An 11,679-nucleotide genomic window follows, 5' to 3' on the forward strand; every position below is an offset into this window, starting at 1 on the left:
ATATAATCTAAGTAGAAATGATTTAGCAAGTGGTGGATATAAACAAGAAATTGTGAATAAACTAATAAGGAAGCCAAAATGGATGTGCAGGGCCTTTTGTTAAATAAAGAAGCCAAAATGGTTGGTTTTTAAGAATTTTATGTGGGCATATTTGAACATTATTAATGAAACAGGAAATAATGATATTCCTCCGAGACAACTTATAATGTTTCTTCAGAAACTCTCTAAAAATGGCAAATAGTAACCACAAGATTTTATCTCACATTTAAGGTGGTGGGGTGTTAAAAAAAAAAAGATATATATATATTTTTTTAAAAAAACTTTGTTATACGGTAATCAACATAAGAATTTCCCATTTTGATTTTTTTATAGGTAATCAAATATATTGTATTCATAGAAATAGGCAAGGTCCAAGTACACAAGAAGTATACATGACAAACCGCCTAGCTAGAGGTTACAATAGAAAGAAGAAGATCATGGACACTAGATCCGTTACAAACTCTAGCCCCCGCTCAAAGGAACAATGACTTAAAAAAGAAAGCTTTAAGCTCAACCAATGTTCTCTCAAGATCATTAAAACATCTAGCATTTATCTCATTCCAAATACACCAACACAAGCATATTGGTACCAATCTCCAAATTGCGAGAAAGTCCACCAACCTACAAAGCATAACTCAAGACAATCCGACTCTTAAGGAGACATCATCTCATATAGCTTTTATCACCTCGCAGTGTAGAAGCAGATAATCAACTAACTCCCCATGCTTTTTGCACATACAACATCAATCCAGGACAATAATCCGATGTTTCCTCAAATTATCTGTAGTGAGAATCTTGTCTAAAGAAGCTGTCCAGACAAAGAAAGCTGCTTTTGAATGAGCTTTCATCTTCCATATGCTCTTCCACTGGAACATAGACAAACCGGAGTTCGTGAACTTATGGTAAAAAGAACTGACAGAGAAAGTACATTTCTTAGAATGCTTCCAAAGCATATTGTCACTGGAACCCCCTGGAATACTTGCGGAATATAATGTCGCAAAGAACTCCGTAAAATACTCCAACTCTCAATCATGAGCTGCCCTAATGAAATCAACATTTCATTAAGGGGTGCCATTAGAAAAGACCAAAAGGTCGGCAATTAATGCCTCCTTTACTCTAGCAAGCGCAAAGATGGTAGGGAATATCACGTATACAGTGGTTGCCACAACATATATCAAGCCAAAAAGGGACACGCAAACCATCGCCTACAACGAAATGTTCATGACCTCAGAAGGCCCCCCAAAGGCTTCTAATGTTTTTCCACAAACCCACTCTATGAGAACCTTGTACCTCATTCAAGCACCAGCCTTCCCAAACTTCCCCAAATTGAGAATCTATAACGGACTTCTATAGTGCCTCTCTTTCATTTTGGTACCTCCACACCACTTACCCAAGAGACCTTGATTGAATTTCATCAAATGGCGAACCCCCAAACCTCCCCCCAAAATTGGGGTACAAATTGTTGACCAATCAACCAGGTGGAATTTGACCTCTTCCCCCAATCCACTCCATAAGAAATCCATTTGTATCTTCTCAATGCGATTAGCCACCTTTAAGGGAAGCGGGAACAAAGACAAAAAATAGGTGGGTAAGTTAAAAAGAGTGCTTTTAATCAATGTTAACCTACCATCTTTTGACAAGTATAGCCTCTTCCAAGCAGCCAATCTGCACTCCACCCTTTTGACTACATCATTCCAAATCTTTTCAGATTTAAAAGAAGCATCCAACGATAAGCCAAAATACTTCAAAGGAAGTGAAGATATCTTACAACCCAGGGTAGTAGCTAGAATCTCCATATCGAGGGCAGCCCCCACTGGCACTATTTCCAACTTTGCAAGGTTAATGCTCAAACCTGACACAACAGCAAAGCAAAGGAGAAGTGCCCTCAAGTCTCGAACTTGTCCAAGGTGTGCGCCACAAAAGATGAGTGTGTCATCTACAAATAACAAGTTATAAATGTGGAGATTGCCATTCCCCACCATCCACCAGGCCCTCAATCATCTTGCTGAGAGCTTCCATGACAAAAATGAAAAGAAGAGGAGAAAGCTGATCTCCCTATCTCAGGCCACAAGAGGAGTTGAAGAAACCCACCGGAGAGCCATTTACCAAAATAGAGAAACAAGCTGAAAAGATACAAAATTCTACCTATTTCTATCATTTCTCCCCAAAACCACATCTTTCAAATAAGTAAAGGAGGAACTTCTAGTTTACATGGTCGTATGCTTTCTCTATGTCAAACTTACAAAGCAGCACAGGTTCTCTAGACTTTAATCGACCATCCAAGACTTCATTTGCGATAGGTACCGAGTCAAGAATTTGTCTACCTTTGAAAAATGCATTTTGCGGCTTTGAAATTAGTTTTTCCACCACCGAGCTTAGCCTATTTGCTAATATTTTGGATAGAATTTTGTACATCTCATTCACAAGACTAATGGGGCGAAAGTCTCTCACATCTGTAGACCCCACCTTTTTAGGAATGAGGGATAAAAATGTGGCATTGAGACTCTTTTCAAATTTAGCATTAAAATGAAAATCATGAAAGACTTACATAATATCCTACTTGACCACCTCCCAACAAACTTGAAAGAAACCCAAAGTAAAGCTATCCGGACCGGGAGCCTTATCACTTACCATACCTCTGATAACCTTTCCCACTTCCTCTTCTGTAAAAGGTCTTTCAAACCACCCAGCGCACTGATGGTCTAAAGTGGAAAAAGACAAACCATCCACTCTCGGTCTCCAGTTATGCTCCTCAGATAGGAGTTGTTGATAGTAATGTTCAATGTGGTTTTTTATAACCCTATGATCTGAAGAAGCTACCCCATCTACCATCAGTGTATCAATAGCATTGTTCCTCCTGTGAGAGTTAGCCATCCTATAGAAGAATTTTGTACATTTGTCCCCTTCCTTAAGCCAGAGAACCCTTGATTTCTGTCTCCAAGAAATCTTCTCTATCAAAGGAACCCTTTCAAGATCAGCAACTACCTGACTTTCATGAATTTTCTTAGGTTCAGAAAGGATTCTAGCCTCCTCCTCACATTCCAGAACCTGTAATTCCTCAATAAGGGAGCGCTTCTGCTGAAACATATTGCCAAAAACTTGATCATTCCACTACTTTAGGTCCTGTTTTAGCGCTTTCAACTTTCTTGCCATAATGAAGCTTGGAGAGCCTTGGAAACTATAAGAAGTCCACCATTCTCTGACCCTGTCTACAAAACCATCAGTTTTAAGCCACATATGCTCAAATTTGAAATACCTTCTACCCCCTTGGATACCTCCACAATCTAAATGATGGGGAAGTGGTCGGAGCATAAACAGGGTAATCTTCTTTAAGCTACATCCGGTAAATGTGACTCTCAATCGGACATTAGCAAAAATCTATCGATCCTCGACCAAGAAGGAAAATCCCGGTTATTGGGCCAGGTAAATAAGCCTCCTGATAGTGGAATGTCCATGAGCTCCTGTTCTGAAATGAAATCAGAAAAATCACTCATGGCAGGAGTGATGTGGGGAGCTCCTGATCTTTCGCTTGGAAAGCGAGATGTATTAAAGCCCCCCCCCCCCCCCCGATGCAACTTGGAAGCTCCCACCAACTAATGACTCCTGCCAGTTCGTCCCACAAAAATCTTCTCTCAGAATCAATATTTGGGCCGTAAACACCAGCGAAAGCCCATTTGAAGCCTTCTTCTAGATTAACAAAAGCGCATGCAACCGAGAAAACACCCACACACTCTTCCACCCTTTCCACCACCCTTGTATCAAACATAATGAGAACTCCCCCGAAAGCTCCTCTTGAAAGTAGATAAGACCATCCAACATGTTGCCCTCTCCATAAGCTTCAAACTACTTGTCTTCTGATAGATTCCAACTTAGTCTCTTGTAAGTAAATAATGTCCCATTTCCATTGGCAAAGTAAATTTCTGACTTGGAGCCGCTTATTAGGATCATGCAGCCCCCTCACATTCCATGAAATTATTTTTGGCTTCATGGAACAACCACTTTACCCCTCCCCTTACTATGCTCCCAAGTAGAGCTCTTCTCACCTCTATCCTCTTTCATTGCCCAATCTAGCCTTCTAAGTTCTCTTTCCCTTTTTTTTGCTGAAGCCAAGAATTGATCGGACTTGGATTGGGCATTCACAACCTCTAAAGTAGTAAGTAGAGCCATAAATTCAGATTCAAAATTCCCATAAGAGATTCCTACCATATGCTTAATGCTCATCGCTCTCTGAATAACTTAGTCTGACACATTGAGATGAAAAGAGAAGACTGGAGTAGGTTCATCCTCCCCTCCCTGTAATCAGAAGACAAAATCAACGTGCCAGCATCTTCTACCATCTCCAATCCCGGAGAAACTGCCAACTTTGGCAAATAATTTGTCACCAAAGAGTCTGGTGAAGGATCAGAGGGTACCGGCAGTGTAGACTGTACCACCACAACGGGTGTGGCCCATCCAAGAACTCCCCGAGTTCTAACAAACCTTGCGCATGGCCATTCGCTACCTCAGAGGTTGTCATCGCTTGGGATCTCAAAACTGTGGCTGTCGTCACCACTAGAAAGTCGGGTGAAGGGTCAGAGGGTACCGGCGACGTAGTCTGAGCCACCACAATGGGTGGTGGCCCATCCAAGGATTCCCCGAGTTCCAAAAGACCTTGCACTCGACCACTGGCTAACTTGGGAGCTGCCGTCGCAAGGGATATCGAAGTTGTGTGCTGCCGTCGCATGAGTCGCCGACGACAGGGAAGCTAGAGATTTCTGCTTCAGAGAAGATTTCGGCGATGGAACGACTCTACACAGATTCGAAACAATGGACCCAGCAATCTCCGTCGAACCCGCCAACACCAACTCCATTGCCCCAGAATTCTCCGTCGAACCCACCGCCACCTCCAACGAGATCGCTGCCATCGCCGTCGACCCTTGCCCGACCGTCGAAGGAGGACGTTGAGATGATGAAAGGGCTTCTCTGTAAGGAGCCCTACATCTCCAGGCAACAGACGAGCCCTAGGCCTAAACAACGGGCTGGCCCAAAAAATTAGGCCTTTGGGCCATGGGATAGCTGGCCTGCGAGTGGGGCCCATAAGAAGGCCACTGGGCCACTGGAAAGCAGGCTTGCGAAAGAACTGAGAAGAAAAAACTACGTAAAAAAGAAACCAAATGCTGGATCAACTAGCGATAGCAAAACAACAACGAAGAAAAAACATTTTTCTCAAGTGTACGGAGAGAAAAACTCTAGGGTACTTCTTCCATTTTGATTATTCATTCTGCTTGATCTAGAAAAAAGCCATTATGGTGTTCTTGGAAGAATATTGCCTCATAGGTAGTACGTACAATCATTAACTTGGTAGCAAATCTTTTGGCAATGGATTCTAGTACTCCATGCATGCATCTGCTATGCCCTTAATTAGTTTATAGGAGACTCACTCATTCAAACGTCTTTCATCATTATAAGCTAGCAGGTTCACTAGGGGTAGGACTGAAACAGCAATATGCATGCAAGCTAGCTGTTTTTGTAATATAGGTATGCACCCAGCCAATCGCTACAACAAAACAATTTCGATGTTCAGCTAATGTACCCGAGGAGCAAAGCTAAATGCTGCAGGCCAGGCCAGAGGAGTTGTCTAGGAAAGGTGGTGGAGGAATGAGGAAGTACTTGTCCGAGAAGTTTATGCAACTGATTGGGTTTGATATTTGTGTAGTAGTGTTGTGTTGTTTTGAAGACATGTGGTCCAATATTTATTTGTGAGCTTTTTGTGAAGCTTAAGGGATGTATAACCTGAAAATGTCTCAACCATGGAAATGGACAAAGTAGTACTTATACCAAACAATGTCATGAGCTCATACGAAGTTCGCTAGATCGACTCCTCTTGAGGGCCGGTAAGCGCGCCATTTTGAATGATCAGTACTTTCTATTGTTTATAAAATAGATCAAAATACGTTTTGTTTATCATGCTGATTAATTTATATATGTAGAAGTCACTGATATGGCAGACTTTTCGTAAGTCTGTAGCGATCTGTTTGATGAAGCGGGCTTGGAATTCAAGTACCTGACGGCCAGGTGTATATATAAGCTTGTTAGAGGGTTTAATTTTTTATTTTGCTAAAGTTTACTAGGGGTTAACTAAGATTGAAGTAAAGCCAACAGTAGTATAGTAAGGATGAAAGATGGATAAGGATGAAACTAGAGAGAGAGTTGAATTATATATATTAAAGCTCAAAGTCAAGCTGGCAGCTAAATAAATTTAATCGTTTCATAATTTTAATTTGTGAATATTTAAGGGAAGAAAGAGCGAGTACGGTTGGCTGATCACGAAGATCAAGATCATGCGCAGAGCATGGAGGGGATTCTTTCACAACCCTTTTTGAATTGTTGTGGAGTTTAATTAATAAATAATGTGGAACATAATGACTAAGTAAATAAATCAAGTATCCCAAAATAATTGGCATAAATTAATGGGTGTCATCTGTATCCCGGATTGTTAAATGATAATGGCAAAGCATTCATCGTGTCAAGTCCAGCTGCATGATGGATCTTGTCGTCATTATTTGCAAACAGAATACATGGATTAAAGACAAGATCAAGTTCTTCTATGAGAACATATGGTATAGTAATGGGCCCTAAAAATCTAGTATATATATATGTATACATATTTATTGCTTGCTAGTGTTGGCGCTAGAATTTGGTATTGTTTGATTAAAAATGGTTATTTGTAGGAAGAATGTGGGAAGCTGTTGTTGGCTGTTATGTCAGCTGTGTCAAGACCCTTGTTTGTTTCCATCATGAGCTTGTTACTTGAGAATAAAAGAGATCTAAGTGATGGATCTCAACTAGTAGTTTTGCATATATCATGCATGGTTGTAATCTTATTATGAGAGTTGACATCATTAATTATAGTTTTTTTCCTATTGAACTCTTGTACTAAGACTTGCCATTTGTGGGATGCTATATAAGAATAATTTGTTTATTAATTCCCAGTAATCAAATGTTAATTGTACTTTGGTACGTCAGGCATTCCTTCCAGAGTAATGCTACATACAGTCTCCATTTGGGGACTGCATTGCAAGTCTAGTTAATTTTTTCTTTAAATTTTTTCAAAATTACAATAATATCCTTATCAAAATGATACTTTTTTCCATTTAATGAAGGGTTTGCACATGCAGTCCTCAAATGGAGACTGCAAATAGAATTTCTCTTCCTTCCAAATAAACCAAATTGGCCAGATCTCATACAGAGGTGGAATGGGCAAGTTAAAAGAAGAAAAGTACTGGGATCTTTTTGCCTATTTCTATCTGCAATTACATGTATGTAAGTGTTTCATTGTTATTCCCCCTTATATATAATTAATGGCACCAATCGTTTGATCTCATGTCAACTCAATTTGTGAGATTTATTTTTTTAAATTAAACATGTAGTATAGGTACTTTTAATTACCATAGTATTTTTAAAGCAAAACCTTTCTTATTTCTGAATTCCATATGTATAGTGATTAATTTTTCAGCTCTGCTAGATACAATCGGCCTGCGAAACCGCAGTGCAATTGGCTATTATTTATTTCATTCTTGGATTAAAAAAAAGGAGGGGATCCACCACTGCTTCCCATCTCTTTGTTTTTTTTTTTTTTTTGTATTCGTACAATGTCATGAGACAAGTCTTAGGCAGGCCCTCATCTACAAGAGCTCTCCATCGGACCCTGCTTCAACTTCATTTTCAGGAAAACACCAACACCCCTTGAACAGTGGTTTTCCGTTGGATAAGGAAACCAAAGTTAAAACACTTTTCCTACTATTCATGGTTCTTATTATTGACTGAGACTGGTTTCAGCGATGCTAAAAAAATTAATCTGGAAGTTAAATTTGTCCTAATAACTTACATCTATGAATAAGAAAAGGGAAAAACTTTGGAAATCTTTATGGCCTAAAATTAAAGAGATTCAAACTTAAGAAATTTCTTTACAAAAATCTGATAATGCATACATATATATCCTTTTACTTTCAATATTTGATTACTCACCATAACACTTTATTTCAACATCAATTTTCCTGAGGTTCATCTTTGAGCCCGACTGTCACTCTGCCTATTTATTTATTTCTTTAGGTTAAAGCAAAGGCAGCCATTGATGTTGTCTGCAATCCATTGGGGAAGTCTGGCGGTATGGAGGACTGATTGTAATGGGAAGAAGTGCAGATTTAAGACATTGCAGGTCTTGAAGGCTGTGGAGCTGATTGGAGAAAGGTGGAACTTCATCATCGTCTTCGTTGCCAACTTTAGTCGACCAGTGGAAGTGCCTCTTGTGGAGTGGTTGTGGCTTCGTGGGTTCGTGCAGAAGAAGAAGGGGGGAGTGGTCGTCAGTGGCTTTGTTGAGAAGAAGATGAAATTTTGCAAGTGTAAGCTAGATTTTCTTCATCCTACCCTCTGCAATGTAAAAATGAAACACTGCATTACATTAATGATGTGGAGATTCCCCACCGGTTGCAAGAAGCATTTTTCTTAATTTTTAAAGCAGAATTTTCTCTTGCCAGCTTGATTAAACTACCTGGGACAAATAAAAAAAATATAACAAGTTGTAATTTATTGGGACCAAAATACATTACTTCTCTATCTTGGGGTCTTCATCAATAAGTCTATTGCAACTATTAACATAAATCATTTTCAATTTAAAACATGTTATATTTTCAACTGTTCAACCAGTGTTAGTTGTAATATGTTATTCACATGTTACATAGGGTGTTAGTTTATGTACACCCTATGTATACCACATAGGGTGTATATAAACCGGCCGCCGCCGGATTCAGGAACCGGTCGGCCGACGGTATCAATTTCACAAAACCGACGTCGACCGGTTCGGCCTACGGTTCAGGCCCGGTCTAAACCGAAGAACCGACCGACGTTAATAAGCATATTTTTTAAATATATTTCTTATATAGAACGATGTCGTTTCAGATGAAACGGCATCGTTTTGGTTCTTAACCTTTTTTTTTTTAAAAGAAAGACCAAACGGCGTCGTTTTTGGGTAAGGTTAGAAATTTTGAATCCCCCCCCCCCCCCCCTCCCATTTCACTTTCTCCTTCCTTCCACACATTCTTCGTAGCCGTTCTCTTCTCAAACTCCCTCTCCCTCTGACCCTCTCCCTCTCCCCGGACCTCACGTCTCGCGGACTCACTCTTAGAGCAGGTTTGGGAGATGAGATGAGAATTTTATGTTTTGTTTTGAAGTTTAAAATATATGTTTTAATATTATTATTGTTTTGGGATTTGAAAAAGGTGTATTGGGATTTGAAAAAGTTGAATTGTTTATTATATTTTGTATAGAGATTTGAAAAATGTGTAATGATGAGATGAGATGAGATGATAATTTTGTGTTTTGTTTTGGTTACCAAACCTGCCCTTAGACTCTCCTCTCTCATCGGCGACGACCCACACACCCCACGGCCCTCTCTCCTCTCTCGTCGTCGACGAACCACACGGCCCACATTCCCCTTGTAAGTTTTCCTTTGTATTTCATCTTTGTTGGGTTCCATTGCTTTGTTAGTTGTTAATTTATCGGAGGAATTTTTTGGGAGGAGGGGAAATGCCAAATTTTTTGGGAGGAAGAGGAAATGCTGAGATTTTTTCAGTGTATCTCAGATCTCTGTTTTTGCCTTGTTTAATGTTTAGTAAAAATATTGTGATTACTGGTTTGTGTCGTGTGTGATGACTGATGAACAATGGTTATAGTAAAAAAGAAAAATATTGTCATTTACTGGTTTATGCCGAAATGAGCAATGCTTACTGTCCCAAATATTGTGGTTTGTGACAGTGTTGTGTGTGATAATTTGCGTGTATGTGTGATAGACTTGTAGTTTTGCATAAATATTCAGGACTATCCTTGAAATTATTTTCTTATTTTCTTTGCAGTCTTTGAAGCTTTGATTGGAAATTTATGCAAAAACACCGAATAAAGGAAATATGAGTGAACTAAACTTAGATTAGAGTCTTAGACTTGTGATGTTTGCCATGTTGCAAACTAGCTGCTGTGTAATACTACTCATTGCTTTGTTTTATAATGTACGTGACAACGTGTAACTTTTATGTTTTGTTTTATAAATTAGATGGATTCTTCGTCGTCTTCGATTGATGTTGATGCATCAAGTCTAACCATTAACTTGAAAGATGATTTGAGGGAGACCCAGTCATCAAAACCCCTTAGTGCCCCTACTAGTACCACTTGTCCATTACCTAAGAAATGAAAGGGGAAGGATCCATTGATTGTTTGGAACCATTTTACAAAGGTGGAGGGTTGTCCTATAGATGATCCGAAGGCTAAATGTAATTATTGTAGCAAGACGTATGATTGCCACTCAAAGAGGAATGAGACTTCAACAATGCAAAACCATTTACCTTCATGTCCTAAAAATCCTCATAAACGTGAGCCTTTGGATAGATACCAAAAAATATTAACAGGTGAGGCAACACCTGAGGAGGGGGTTGGAGAGAGTGATGGTATGTTACGGAGTCTTGTAACCCACAAATATAGTGAAGATGTTGTGAGATTGGCAATTGCAGAGATGGTAATTATCGATGAGTTGCCATTTAGGTTGAAGGACGGGAATTTAGGAAAGTGTGTTGGTGTCTTGAACCTTGGTTTAAAGTTTCATGTCGTGTCACAGTTGCAAGAAATTGTATGAATGTGAAAAGGGGAAACTTAAAAAAGTGTTAAAAAATGGTGGTATAAAGATTTCGTTGACGGCCAATACATGGACATCGGTACAAAATTTGAATTATATGTGTCTAACTGCACACTTCATTGATATAGATTGGAAATTTCAGAAAAAAATTATTAACTTTTGTTTAATCCCTAATCATCGAGGGGAAACTATTGGGAGATATGTTGAGACATGCTTGCTTGATTGGGGTATTGATAAGATATTTACTGTAACTCTTGATAATGCAAGTTCAAATGATACTGCAATTTCATATTTGAAACAGTTTTTGAGTCGGAATTTATTGGAGGGTAAGTATATGCACATGAGATGTTGTGCTCATATGTTGAATATTATTGTGAATGAGGGTTTAAAGGAGTGCAATGATGACATCGCAATGGTTAGAAACGTAGTTAGATATGTGCGTTCATCTTCCACAAGATTAGACAAGTTTAAGAAGTGTGCAGAAAAAGAAAAAATTGATTGTAAGAAAATGTTGTAGCTTGATGTACAGACACAATGAAACTCAACTTATATGATGTTGGAGGCGGCTAAGAAGTTTGAGAAAGCTTTCAGGGGGATGGAGAGTGAGGATTATAATTACCTCTCTTACTTTGATGATGGCCTTGGGTCTGGGCACATGGGGCCTCCTACAGCTAGGGAGTGGAAGACAGTGCAGGTTTTTGTTAGGTTTTTTGGAATGTTTTATGATGCCACTAACATATTTTTTGGGTCTTTATATGTGATAGCCAACACCAGTTTTTTGGAGATTTGTGATCTCCAAAATGAGTTGATGGAGTTGAGCGAGAGTCCTAATAGTTGCTTGAGGAGTATGTCCATAAATATGAAAACAAAATATGATAAGTATTGGGGGTCATTAGACAGGCTGAACTTATTCATGTTAATTGCGGTTGTGCTTGATCCACGAAGAAAGTTAAGACTTCTTACTTTCCACTTGAGGAAAG

This window comes from Juglans regia, chromosome 10 (assembly GCF_001411555.2).
Source record: "Juglans regia cultivar Chandler chromosome 10, Walnut 2.0, whole genome shotgun sequence".
In the NCBI taxonomy this organism is placed as follows: Eukaryota; Viridiplantae; Streptophyta; class Magnoliopsida; order Fagales; family Juglandaceae; genus Juglans; species Juglans regia.